This window comes from Ursus americanus, chromosome 6 (genome assembly GCF_024610735.1).
Source record: "Ursus americanus isolate L20-20 chromosome 6, mUrsAme1.1.p, whole genome shotgun sequence".
Lineage (NCBI taxonomy): Eukaryota > Metazoa > Chordata > Mammalia > Carnivora > Ursidae > Ursus > Ursus americanus.
In genome coordinates this window covers 14271584-14284841 of record NC_142132.1, presented here as the reverse complement: position 1 = coordinate 14284841, position 13258 = coordinate 14271584, and the positions used below count along the sequence as shown (strand labels likewise).

The 13258-nt window shown below is 36.8% G+C and overlaps 1 pseudogene; it reads right to left on the bottom strand.

Annotated features, from left to right (window-relative positions):
• Positions 1-262: 262 nt before the first annotated feature.
• Positions 263-771, bottom strand: LOC123796049 (L-lactate dehydrogenase B chain-like; annotated as a pseudogene).
• Positions 772-13258: the final 12487 nt, after the last annotated feature.

Below are 13258 nucleotides of genomic sequence, written 5' to 3'. Positions count from 1 at the left end.
ACTCTTTGAATACCAAAGACCTATATATTTTACTGAATGTTAAATATACCTCAATTTATTCATATTTTTATTATAGTTAATTTTATTTGTTGAGGTCTCATGCTGCAAGCATTAAACCACATGTAGCTTCGATTCTGTGAGCCCAGATTCACGTATTTAGGAAGAGAAAAGCAAACTGTGATCCATGTATATGGATGAGAAACGAAAGGCTCACAGTCAATCACACTGTAATTTTGAATTTCTACAGCCTAAAAGCCAAAAGTCACAGGTGTTTTCGGTCTTTCTGGATGTCCCACAAGGTAACTTCTGAGCTGAGCAACTTCATTATCCTTCAGCTTCTGGTTGATAACACTGGTTAATCCCTGGGTGTTCAGGATACACAGAAGCCTCGGGAAAATTTTGTTCTCAATGCCATGCATTCCCTTCACCATTGTTGACGCTGGATGAATCCTGTATAGATTTTTCAACAAGGATTCAATGAGATCAGCCACACTTAATCCAATAGCCCAGTTGGTATATCCTTTTAGCTTGACAACTTCATAGGCACTTTCATCTGCCATCTTAGGCACTTCCTTCCAATTTTCACTGTCATTGTTCCCATTTCTGAATTCAGTTCCGGAAAGAAACGCGTGCCACATTCACTCCACTCCACACAGCCACACTTGAATTGCCATGTTTTCTCAAAATCCATCCATGGCAGCTGGTGGGATGAATGCCTAGTTTTTCAGCCATAAGATAGCAAAATCTAGCAGAATCCATATTACACCCACTTCCAATCTCACAAAATATACCTCAATTTTAAATATTTTTAAAGAGAGAAAAAGTGCTGAATAAACAAAATGAATAAGCAAACCAAAACTAATGCCAAGATTTTAAATCTCTCGGAATAATTCAGCTAAACTGAATATGCAAGTAAGGCTGAGAAATACTTTAATGATTCTGGTATCATTTAGTTCTTTGGGGAAAACATTTTCCAGTTGGTCATTCCAGAGCTGTTGGCCCATAAGCACACTGTACTGTGTATTTCAAAGTCGGATTCCTCAATACCCATGGCAGAAAACAACCCTGGTAACCCCACAGTTTTCTACAAAGACCCACTTGTTTAAAAAAATGACTTGTTAAAAAAATGAAATGTACGGTACAACAGGTAAAGCAGCCTTTAGGATTGTGTCGTGAATTCCCAGAGTTTACTCAGAGACAGCTGAAGCCAGGTGGGGACACCATCCCCTTGTCTTCACTGGACAGGCTCTGATTTTTAATATGGGACACGTGATACAGAGCCCAGTGAGTCTTAATGGCAATCTTCTTCAGTGTGATAATCTTTGTTATCTACATCGTTCTTTCCACCTGACCATTCGCTGGGGGCAACCATGAGGGCAGTTCAAATAACCCCTTTGTTCATAGACTGCCTAATACCAACCAAGACAAACTGATTCATTCACTCAGACTCTGAGTCAGAAACTAACCCTGTCTAGTGATCTGTCTACAGATGCAAGTAACTATAATTGTGGCATCAAGGTCTGTTTTGTTGCTGGTGGCTTTAAGCCAAAGATAATTATTTTATTTTTTCTACCTTTGGATTGCACTCCTCTATAGGCTGTTGTGCAAATTGGGGAAGTGTGGAGGATACTGATGTATTTCTGTCAGCTGAGTTTTTTCCACCCTTGTAAATCTCCAGTGCTGGGTTCTCATATAGCCTTCCTGGTATCCTTTCTATTTGGAAAAACAAACAAACAAAACCCCCAAAATCACCGGCCACTGTCCTGGCCACTAAGGGACATATCCCTGAGCCTGGGGTTCTCTTCTGGATACCTCTTCTCTGTCAAGGCACAGACACCTGACTCCATGTGAATAAGGTTGAGGTTCTCCTTGCAATTCCTGTCAGAAAGTTCAAGTCCTATTTATCTAACCACCCATTTCCTACTCCCACCAGGCTTCCTCCTTGTAGCCCAGAAACCAGCTTGTAATCAATGTAAATTATATAGACATAATTGCAGACATAATTCTAGAACTTCTTGACTCTGAGATAGGATCAAGGGCTTCCTTTATTTGGAGGACATTGTCCCTTAAGCATGCACATGTACTCCCTCTGCACCGTCTGATTTCTTAATGTGAAGCCAAAAAAATTGTGGTTTGTGTTTGTTTTGTTCTAGCACAAATTCAGAACTTGGTACCTGCTTGATATTCCAGAAAGCATCTCTGTGCTGGTGAATTTAATATCATGGAACATTTTTCTAGTGGGCTATAAAATAATTCCGCAATAATTCACATTTATTGAACAAAAATATGGTAAAAACTGAGTGCCTTGTAAGCACTAAATATGGGTGCTTAGGTTCTTATTCGATGGATCATTGGCGGCCTCTCAAAATGCTCCTGTGGCTTTAGGTTTGAAACCTTTTTGTAGGGACTTGGTAGAGCCTACTGGGGTTGTCTCACTAGTGTGATATCCCCCCCTTTTTTTTTTCTTTAATTGTTTTTTGTTTTACCCCTTTAAAACAAAAGATACACAGTCTAGGTTGCTTTTTTTTTTTTTTTAAGATTTTGTTGATTTATTTGAGAGAAAGAGAAAGAGAACGCACCAGAGGGGAGAGGGGCAAAGGGGGAAGGAGAAGCAGACTCCCCGCTGAGCAGGGAGCCTGATGCGGGGTTTGATCCCAGGACTCTGGGATCATGACTTGAGCCAAAGGCAAGTGCTTAACCAACTAAGCCAGCCAGGCACTCCCCATATTTTAGTTTTTAAGTAAATTGGTGTGATGTCAGAATCCAGATAGAATTACACAGTTTCTTTCTGTAAACTCCCAGGTTATATTTTAGGAAATTAGTAATACTGAGGCCATATTATCAGTTTACTGTACCTGGATTTTTAATGGTGTGAATCACTTCTTTCCCAAGACATTTTTGTAAGCCGTCCCCCTGTCTGGATTGCTGTCGCCCTTCTCTGCACTGTCTCTAACTGTGCCAGAAACAGTGCTTATCAGTGCAACAGACCATGTGAGGAATTATTCACTGTTGATTGACTCCCAAGAATTCCAGTGGACATCACCAAGTCATAGCCATTTCTAAGGGCTACTGTTAATGTTTCCCTGCCCTGAAGCCTAGGCCCTAGCGTTGACTCTGAGTAAGAACCTTTTATAGTCGAGAAGACATGAATATTCACATCCAGTTATAGACTTTATTATAACATTACAAGTCTTCATTAAGGTCAGGTTAACTGGAAGTTGCACTTCCTGTGATGTACACACTCTATCTTTGAATTTGTCAGATAAAGCTCTAGATACTATATAGTCAAAGCCAGATTTGGCTTGTCTCCTTGCATTCCGACACATGCATGCTGATGCACGTATTTCCTGAATTCTGTTGACACTGTGGGCAACAGCTTTCTGCCTGGGTAATATGGACAACATTAGTATCAGGTTATGTTACTTTACTTATTGTGGTGTTTGGTTATGTGGTCTCACTGGCTGGGGATTTTAATTGGGCTGAGTTCAGTCAGAAATTAACTTGGGAAGATTTTATTGGTAATTCCACATTAGATTTTTGTCCTATGTCGTTTATGAAATGCAAAAAATTTTAATGGTGAAATAGATATACTGGTCTTTGCCATAAGCAACATAGTTCTTGATTCTTTTTTTGAAGGTATAATCTCTGAGCAATGTCAGATGTTGTGGCTGTAATAATCAGTGTTATTACTCTAAATGAAGCAGTAATGATGAAAGGCCTTATTCAAATACATGAGCAGATTCCATAAACTGCCCAGGGACATCTGTTTCTTTTATGCAAAGGAAAACCATCAAGGAAATCTTGGGACATATACTGATCAATGTCAAACTCACCAGTATGTCCCAAAGTGTTTGTTTTGAAAACAAAAGATCTATTTGAGTAACAGGATGGAGACCAGGAATACTGAGAATGAGTTAGTTAATTTTGTTTTTTCTTGTCCTATTTCTTTTCAACAGAATCTCACCTTTGTCTCCAGAAAATAGAAGATAAGCCAATTTTTCCATGTAGCTCTTTACTTGGTGAAAAGCAATTCTCACCCTGCCTCATTCTAAAATATTATCATAAGCAACACAGGAATTCAAAAGGAACAAAAATTCTAACAATTGATTAAAGTGGTCTTTGACGTGCAAAATTTTTGTTAGTATCTAATCCAGTGGTATTTCTTTCATCCCTACTATCCTGTGATCAATCATAAACCAACCCAAACTTTCAGATCTCAACAGATGAATGCAAATTTTTGAGTGGCTTCCAATTATTTTCTATATTTAAAATAATAACAATGACTACTCTTACTCTTTTGGGGGGCTACAATCCTAGCCAGTGAGATGTTGTCTTCATTTATCTTTTAAAGGGACTTATGGAGGTGGCTACACATAGAATCTTAACCATTGGCCTTTCACCCATTCATTAATTCTTTCAGCACTCTTGCTAAATTCTTCCTACTTCTCTTGTGCCATGCATGCTAGGTGCTGGGGATAAAAAGATGAGCAAAACAGGATTCTGCCCTTGAAGAACTCACAGTGTAATGGGAAAGATAAACTTGTGCACAACTTTGGTTTTTACTAATTAGGAGTGATAAGTGAGAGGTGGTGAGAACACATTATATTTTTTTGAAAATTGGCAGGACTTGGTTTAAATTCCCTACCTTCCTCTACTGCCCTTTTCCCCATACCACCCCCACAAGGGGGGAAAATGAGAATAAAATCTCTTTTGAAAAAGTCCCTCAATGACAGCTGTGGAAAATGATATTATTTGCTAGAGTAATAGAGAAGGAGAAAGAATGTTCCATTCTAGGTCCACACTTGATTTTGTAGAGTTGGATATAACCAGTGAGAGCAATTATAATTCCATTTAGTGTTAAAACAACCGGATGTTTTTATCCTGTTCTTAAATGATGGAGTCACATTTGCTTAGAATTAGTTATTTTATATTTTTCTCTCATATTTCATAAACAAATATAAGTGCAAAAATGGACAAATTAACTGGATAGTATGGACTAGAAACCCAAACTTCATTTGTGAGAATTGATGGTTTAAAAGATAATGTGAATATTTAAAACAATTTAAAATCTAACCACTTCCATGTGTCATTCTTTATTTAAAACAAAGATATGTCTGTGTAGATTTTTAGTTTTGTGTAGTTATGATAGCAGAAGTTAAGATAAGAGGACCCCATAAGCTATGTAACATAATATTCTTTTTCAAGAAAAAGAAAAAAGAAAGAATCTTAGCAACAGTAGCTATGCAACACATTAAAGATGATTTTGAAGTGAAGAGACCTGTTCATTATTGCATGAAAGACTAAAAAATTTTAAATACTATCATTTAAGATCAGTGTGTTATATATTGATAATACACTGCTGTTTTATTCATTTGATACTTACTTTAACTAAAAGTCTAAGTTTATCCTCCAGGTTAATGAAAGAGAAAAGGATTCCACTAGAATAAAATATTTTAAAAGATGTTTAGAAATATCCACATTTCTCTAGAGCATAACAGCCTAATGGTGTAATTTTCCTGTTTTCTTGAGATTAGGCTGGCTGAGTTCTTTTATTTTTTTATACAATTAAAATGCAGATGTTGTCATTTTTCATTTTCATGTATTAATAGTTTGCAATCAGTTGAATACAAGATTCTCAGTTAAAAAATATAGTATGAAAGTTATCCTGGTTGTAGTTGATATTTCTTCTTAGAAAGCCTGTAAAGCCTAATTTTTTTTAAGATGAGAAATTTCATTACAACGATGGCCCCTTTAAAACAAATTTGCTTTGTTAAGCAGGCAGGATAACATTCCTCATAAACATTCATCATCATAAAAAGTTCTAAAACCTTTACCAATAATGTGTTAAATTTTTTTTAGGAATTTAAAAAACTTATATCCCATATGCTTACTAATTCATGTGGAACTTTCAAGAAAATGGAATTGGTTCTAAAGGTGATACTTGTTTCCATTTTATGTGTGGAAAAAAATCAGCTTTTACATTGCCTGAGACCAATGAGCTGTTGAGGATGTCACTAATAGAACTGGGAGGTTGGTTCCCTGACCTGTAGGGTAGATCCCTCTTTTCATCTGAATACTTTGATTGGTTTCCGTATGCAGGTTTGGGGATAGTAGTTGTAAAGAGAAGACATTGGTCTGCATAACAGAAGGAGGAAAAAGTTGGGGTTCCTGGGACAATTCAGGAGGGATGGTATAAAGAGATGAGGAGAAGGGGCAAAGAAGGGGCCAGAGAACTGGGAAGAAGCGGTGACATTCATTGGGTTCCTTCGATCTTTAATAATTTCTACTAAGTTTCCAAAATGCTTAGTGTTACTGTTTTTTGTGAAAACTGAATTTTCCATAATCTTGATCTTCCTTGAGTATTCCTTTACTCATATTCAGTATTTAGGGATATGTTGCTACTTGTGAGCACTGCCCCTTAGTGCTGGGGACACAATGATGTTGAGGCTCCCTCCTTGCCCCTATGGAGGTTATGATCTACTACAGGGTTAATAATCCATAGCCTGCAGGCCAGTATGGCTCACAAGCTAAGAATGATTTTTAAGTGATTGAAAAAAATTTTAAAAAAAAGAGTAATGTTTCATGACATGTGAAAATTATATGAAATTCACATTTTGGTGACGTTAATAAAATTTTATTGTAACATAACCAAGCTCATTTGTTTATGGACTACTTATGGCTGATTTTGCCCAAAAAGACAGAGTTAAGTTACTTGTGACAGAGTACATTTGACTCAAAATGTTTAAAATATTTACTATCTTGCCCTTCACAGATAACATTTTTCAAATCTGGTACATAAAATTGATGTTAAATAAGAGATTACAAGTAAGTATAGTATTTTATAATGGAGAATATTTAGCATTATATGGACCATATAGCTTGCCAAACAACTCAGACATAATGAGTAATATTAGTTATCTGTACTAATCAGACAGAGTCAGGACTATTTGCTTATTACAGAACCCACCCTAAACCAGCCTCTGCTAAAAAGAAAATACACTGGTTCATGTAACTAGGAAGACCAAGGAAAATTCTGGCTTTAGAAATGGCTGGCTTCAGCAGTTCAAATGATATTATGACCAATTTATGTATCTCTTTTCTTCATGTTTTTGGCTCTGATCTCTTTCTCCATGTTAGCATCATTTGGAGGTAGACATCACGTGACATCCTCTCAATGATGGTGGACGCAGGGGATGCAGGTCCGTGTGATCGACATCCCTACCAGTACAAAGAACCTGCTGGGATAACAAAAATATGAGATTCACACTATGAGCTGACGTTTATAAATTTTTTTGTGCATGTTTGAGTTGTTGGGGAACATATAGCATTCTAATCACAGTGGTGGATATAATCTCAGAAAAGTAAAATTCTATGACAGTATCTTAATACTTTATTACAGAAATCGTATACTGATTGCCTATGGGACTGATTCAGCGTCTGACCTATTCTGTCTAGCCTACTGACCTGTAGTTTCTTTCCTTTTTTTTTTTTAATTGAGCCAATCATTTGCAGCTTTTCCTTTTAAAAAAGACAATTTTGGCAATAGTAGATCTGCATTCTTGCATGAAGATAATTAGCTACCTTTTTTATATGGAGCAGCAGCAACTATTCCCTTAGATGGAACATTTGATCTTTAATTAGCCACAATCACCATCACTCCCTATTGCTTCTCTAATGTTAAAAAGCTGATGTCAGTTGCCACTTGTGTTTGTTCCTTCTAGAGTAAAGAATTGTTTCTCTATATGCCTCTCTCCACTAAATGTGGGGGAAAGATGCTTGATTCAGACTTAATGGAAAAGATCATCTTTCTTTGATGAAGTGAAGAATAGTCTCCCATATATAATATGCAAATAAAAGATGTCCCTATTGAAAGAACCACAGCTTAAGAAGTTGTGAAATATGAAATAAACCATCTGAAACCATTATGAGACAAATCATAACATTTATGACTGGTATATGAAGAAGATGAAAAATGAAAAACTTAACCTGAGACTAGGATTGAAACGTCAATGATTGTTTTTGAATATGAATAAAATATCTGATGCTCTTACAAATGAAGTTATATATTAAGTGAAAAAATTACCCAGACAGCAAAAGCTTTTATAAAGGATGGCAGGTTTGTAAAAGAGCATCATAGAGTACAGCAGAAATTATGTGTTCTGCACAGAGACAAGCATTTGTAAATTGAAGTCTTACTGGAAGTACTGTTGACCAGAATATTGAAGTTATGTCTTAGTCCTTGCAGAAAAGTTGTATAAAAAAAGTTAAATTGGTTGCAGCATTTTTTACTGCAGGTGATGAGAGCACAGATTTAAATAATGTCACATCATCAGCTACACTGAATTGGTGATATTGACAAGAATGCTTATGTGTCAGAAGATGACAGGCTGTGATTGGACTCAGCAAATGACTGATCTTTGTCTGTAAGGAAATTTGCAAAATGCAGGGCAGTTGGTCAAAATCAGTCAGTGTGATTCAGCTCTTACAATGGACAGTGTTAATGTGAAAACTTAAATTTAGGAAGGGAACATTCCCCAAGACATAGAATTTAGGTCTCCTGATTACATCATTTTCTAGGAATTTCTTTGTGCCAAGGAATTTAAAATGCCACATACCGTGAAGGTGCCGTAATTAATCCTGCAAACTGGATAATGTTACATAGCATAAAATCTGGATATCCCAGGGCTTCTTTTTATAAATTAGATGGATACTATTGTGGCGTGTTGCAGTACATGGACTTACGTGGCCAAGTGCCAATATTTTTGGATGCTTTTATGTCACTTGCCACTCAATCTCTAACAATGAAAAGTGGATCAAAGTCTTGGCCTTTTGATGCTAGAACCTATCAATTTTGAATAGTTCTCTGCAAAGACATTCACCACATTCATCAGCTACACAAATGTATGATTCAATTTGCTCACTTGAAGTGAAATTGTTTTAAGAAACTAATTTGGCAAGGAATAATCTGGCCCATTATCCTGCACTGAAATCACTCTCCTGAAATGAAAGTCATGGCTCAAACTCCATTACCAAAGCTGTGGAGTTGAAAATGGAATTCCAAAAAGGTTCTCCGATTTTAAACTTTATGAAAATAAAGTAACTTTGAGACATTAGAAAGTTTACCTTTATATTTTGAGATTGATAATATGAAAATAAGAGCTACAAACTGAAGCCATTGAACGCAAAGCAGTAACTGAAAGTTAAGCACAATGGTAGGGGGATCCCAGAACTGAACAAACACCTCTCCATACCCAAGCACTGTGTAATGACAGCCTGTACGTGTAAAGGAGCACCAACGTTACCATTTTTGCACATGAAACTGAGTAAATCAAATTATTGCACCCAATCGAAGGATTTGTGGTTTAGGTTGACATGGCCTGACAGTGATATCTTATGTTTCCATGATAAGTTCAGAAGTAACAAATTATGAAAGAGAACTTAAGTAAGGAAATAGTTCTATTTTTCAATGTTTTTTATTTTAAAATTTCAAATATCTCTAAAAACAGCATACGTACCTGTTCATACTATATTCAGGAAAAAATAAAAGAAATTTGATAATTTTCTGACACTTCTCTCACGTCTCATCAACCTCACTTGTTTCTGTGACTGGCTGGCGCCTGGAGGCATTTGAATGAACTCCCCCCACCCACCGCCCCACCTTGGCCTAAGCCTCTATATGATGTTCATTCATCCTTTGATGGAAGGCTATGTTAAAGAAAATAACCTTTATGGTATCTATAAACAGAGATCCCAAATAGCAAGAATTTGTCAGAGTGTGTCCAGCACTCTTTAGGGGAAAAATATCCCAACCAGGGGCCTCGAGGATATTGTTACTGTGGAGATAGACACACGGGTCTTTTCTAGATGGGTAACGGGAGCCATAAATATCATTCAACTACCCATCCTTGATCAGATGTTGTGCTCACTAAGCAACAACATTTTTTTTTAAAGATTTTATTTATTTATTTGACAGAGATAGAGACAGCCAGCGAGAGAGAGAACACAAGCAGGGGGAGTGGGAGAGGAAGAAGCAGGCTCATAGTGGAGGAGCCTGACGTGGGGCTCGATCCTGTAACGCCGGGATCACGCCCTGAGCCGAAGGCAGATGCTTAACCGCTGTGCCACCCAGGCGCCCCAAGCAACAACATTATTGACCTGGCCTGTGGGAGATGGCGAGGCACCAAAGTTTCTTTTCTCTTCAAAAGTGAGTTTTTCTCCTACACATTAATAAATTTGCTTTCCAGTTTACATAGCAGCCTTTCGTCAGTCTGGGTAACTAAATTAGTTGCTAGAGCCTTATCATCCTTAGGCATAAGAACAGAGTATGTGTATCTTGACCTATAAACAACACACCAGATCCTGCTACTTAACTATTTATAACTCAGCGCTCTAAAAATGGTTGGACCATACCCATTATGAGTACTTAGGAACAGCAGTGAGAGTCTTCCTTACCACAATCATTTTGAAATCAAATTACTCTTTTACTAATGCTTTTTAAAAAAAAAAATTTACTTTGATCCAGATCCAACGGCCCTACATTTTGAAAAATTTACCAGTAGGCTAGTTGAATATGAATTTACTGTTAACAGAAGTCATAAGGAAGAGAGTAAGCTGAGCCTGCAGGGCTCCTAACCACAGCCTATAACAGCTAGCGCTTCACTATGTAAGGCAAAGACAGAGTGGTTAATGGCCCTGATAGGCTTTTCCACAATAAATTAATTAATGTGGGTTTACATTCTTCTCAGAGGCAAATCGGCATTCTCTGACATGTACCCATTAATATAAGTTATGAGACAAAGTATTTTAATTATATATCACGCCACATAAGGCTTTATAACTTGTACCAAGTCTGTCAATATCGAAGTCAATAAAAGTTGAGTGACTGTGAAATAAGATTCTGAACAATTAATCTTAAAGCTAAAATAGAATGAAGAGTGAATGGAAATTATAAATGTATGTAAGATTATTATTTAAGTCCCATTTTTTTCTGGTTTGTATTATATAAAATAATTAAGTTTTCCTTTAAAAAAGTCCCTCATGATTATATTGGAAAAAATGTTTGTATTTGCCTTTTATTTTATTTTATTTTTTTTTAAAGATTTTATTTATTTATTTGACAGAGACAGCCAGTGAGAGAGGGAACACAAGCAGGGGGAGTGGGAGAGGAAGAAGCAGGCTCCTAGCGGAGGAGCCTGATGTGGGGCTTGATCCCGGAACGCTGGGATCACGCCCTGAGCCGAAGGCAGACGCTTAACGACTGCGCCACCCAGGCGCCCCTGTATTTGCCTTTTAGATATAGTTTTAAATATGCTCTATTGACTTTTTCTAACTGATTGAATTCTCAGACTTATTTTAAGTAAATGAATTAAGAATGTTTGTTTTAAGAACTAAAGCTGGAAAAAGATACTATACAATAGAGATACATTTCTGTAAGAAAAACATCAGAGATGTGAGTGGAACAGAAAATCAGACAATCCTGTTTTTAAAAAAATCCTTACTACAGTGACAGTCTAATAAAACCACAAAGCATTTGTTGGAAAGGATCTTGAAGGTCATGTAGTTTAACTTCCTGCCGGATGTATAAATCTCTCTTACGTCACCCAAACAGTCATGCAGCCTCTCCTTGAATATTGCCACTGACATTGAATTTATTACTTTTCTACTCAGTTCATAAATTTTACCTTCTATCTGGTTTTAGGGTTTTTTATGTACATGTCATATGATTTCTACTAGACTATAGTCTCCTTGAGGGCAGATTCAATATTTAAATACCTAATATCCTGTTGATAACAAGTGCTTTCCCTGTAATAACTTTCTCAGATATATTATTGAAGTAATCAATTAAGGGATTCCTACTCGGGGACATTCTACTTATTAGAAAATTCCCCCTTAAATTGAGCTCTTCTGTTCTGTCAGCTGGTCGTGCTGTTTCTTTCTTGGGAGACCCAGCCCAAGGGTGAGGCTTCATCCTTATTGTGGAGCTTAAAAGTATTCGGCTCCTTGTTACTGCTTCCCTCATCCTCTTCCATAATGGGGGAAAAATACTGATTTCAGTTTCTATTCTTTTAAAATAACAATGGTGTTAATTTTCCTTATGCCCCTCCAAGGTCTCAGGTTTGACTGAACCTAAATCAATCCCGTTATTCATCAAGACATACTGAGTCTTTGGGGGTTTTTTTTGGTTGAAATTCAAGTCACTCATTCTTCATTCTTAAAATTACTTAATGATATCCTGCCCCAAGAGCTCCTTTCTGGGTGGTGCCAAAAGTCACACCACCTGACGATGATAAATACTGAGTCAGCATGGATGGCAAGAAATGATCACGCTTCAGGATGGTTTTATGGTCAAAGCATTACTGTGAGAGAGGAAGACAAATTTGTCAAGTTTTGTTTTTTTTCCTCACAAGACAGGCTTACTTGAGGATCTCTGAATGTGCTCCTTAAAATTCGAAGCTTAGATTGCTTTAGAGATGCAAAAGACCTTAGATCACAAAGTTCATCTTCCTCATTTTATAAACAAGGGACTTAAACTCAGAAAGGTGTCTATTGGTCTAGATCCTAGCTAGCTAGTGGCCATATCAGAAGTAGAAACCAGGACCCTTCACTTCTGTGTATCCCTCTGTGTCCAGAGAGCCTTTTCACACAACTCCCTTCAGATGTCAAATTGAATTGTCTTTTCTATATCGTGTAATGTCATGTAAAGCTTAAATATAAAACTGCCAGAGGGAAATAAGTGCTTTGGTTAAAACGTGTTTTGTGATTTATCACATAAGGAGCTTAAGGATATGTATTCAATAAAACTCAAATCGCAGGATGCCATTCTGTCCATAATAGCCTAAATCCTGGGTCTCTTGTGAAAAGAGAAAACCCAGTTGTCTTCAAGTTACCCCCAAGTCATCTTTTCCTCAGAAAATTTAAATTCATTAAGATAGCAACTAGACATTGTGGAAATATGGAAGCATAAATAAATAATATTGAGCAATTTAATGAAATAATCAAGATTTAACCCGATTACAGATAAATGATCATCGGCACCAAAGTTGAATTCTTGGAATTATTTGTCATGAGAATATATACATTTGTTGTATTAAGATATATCTACCTATTTTAGTATATCAGAGAGAACAATACATATTAGTGATCCTTAGATTTCAGAGGATGGAAACCAGACCCGTAGTTGATTTTTTTTTAAAAGCCCACATGTACTAGAAAACATGAAGAATGGAATGGAGAAATTCATAGAGTTGCTTCCTTTCCA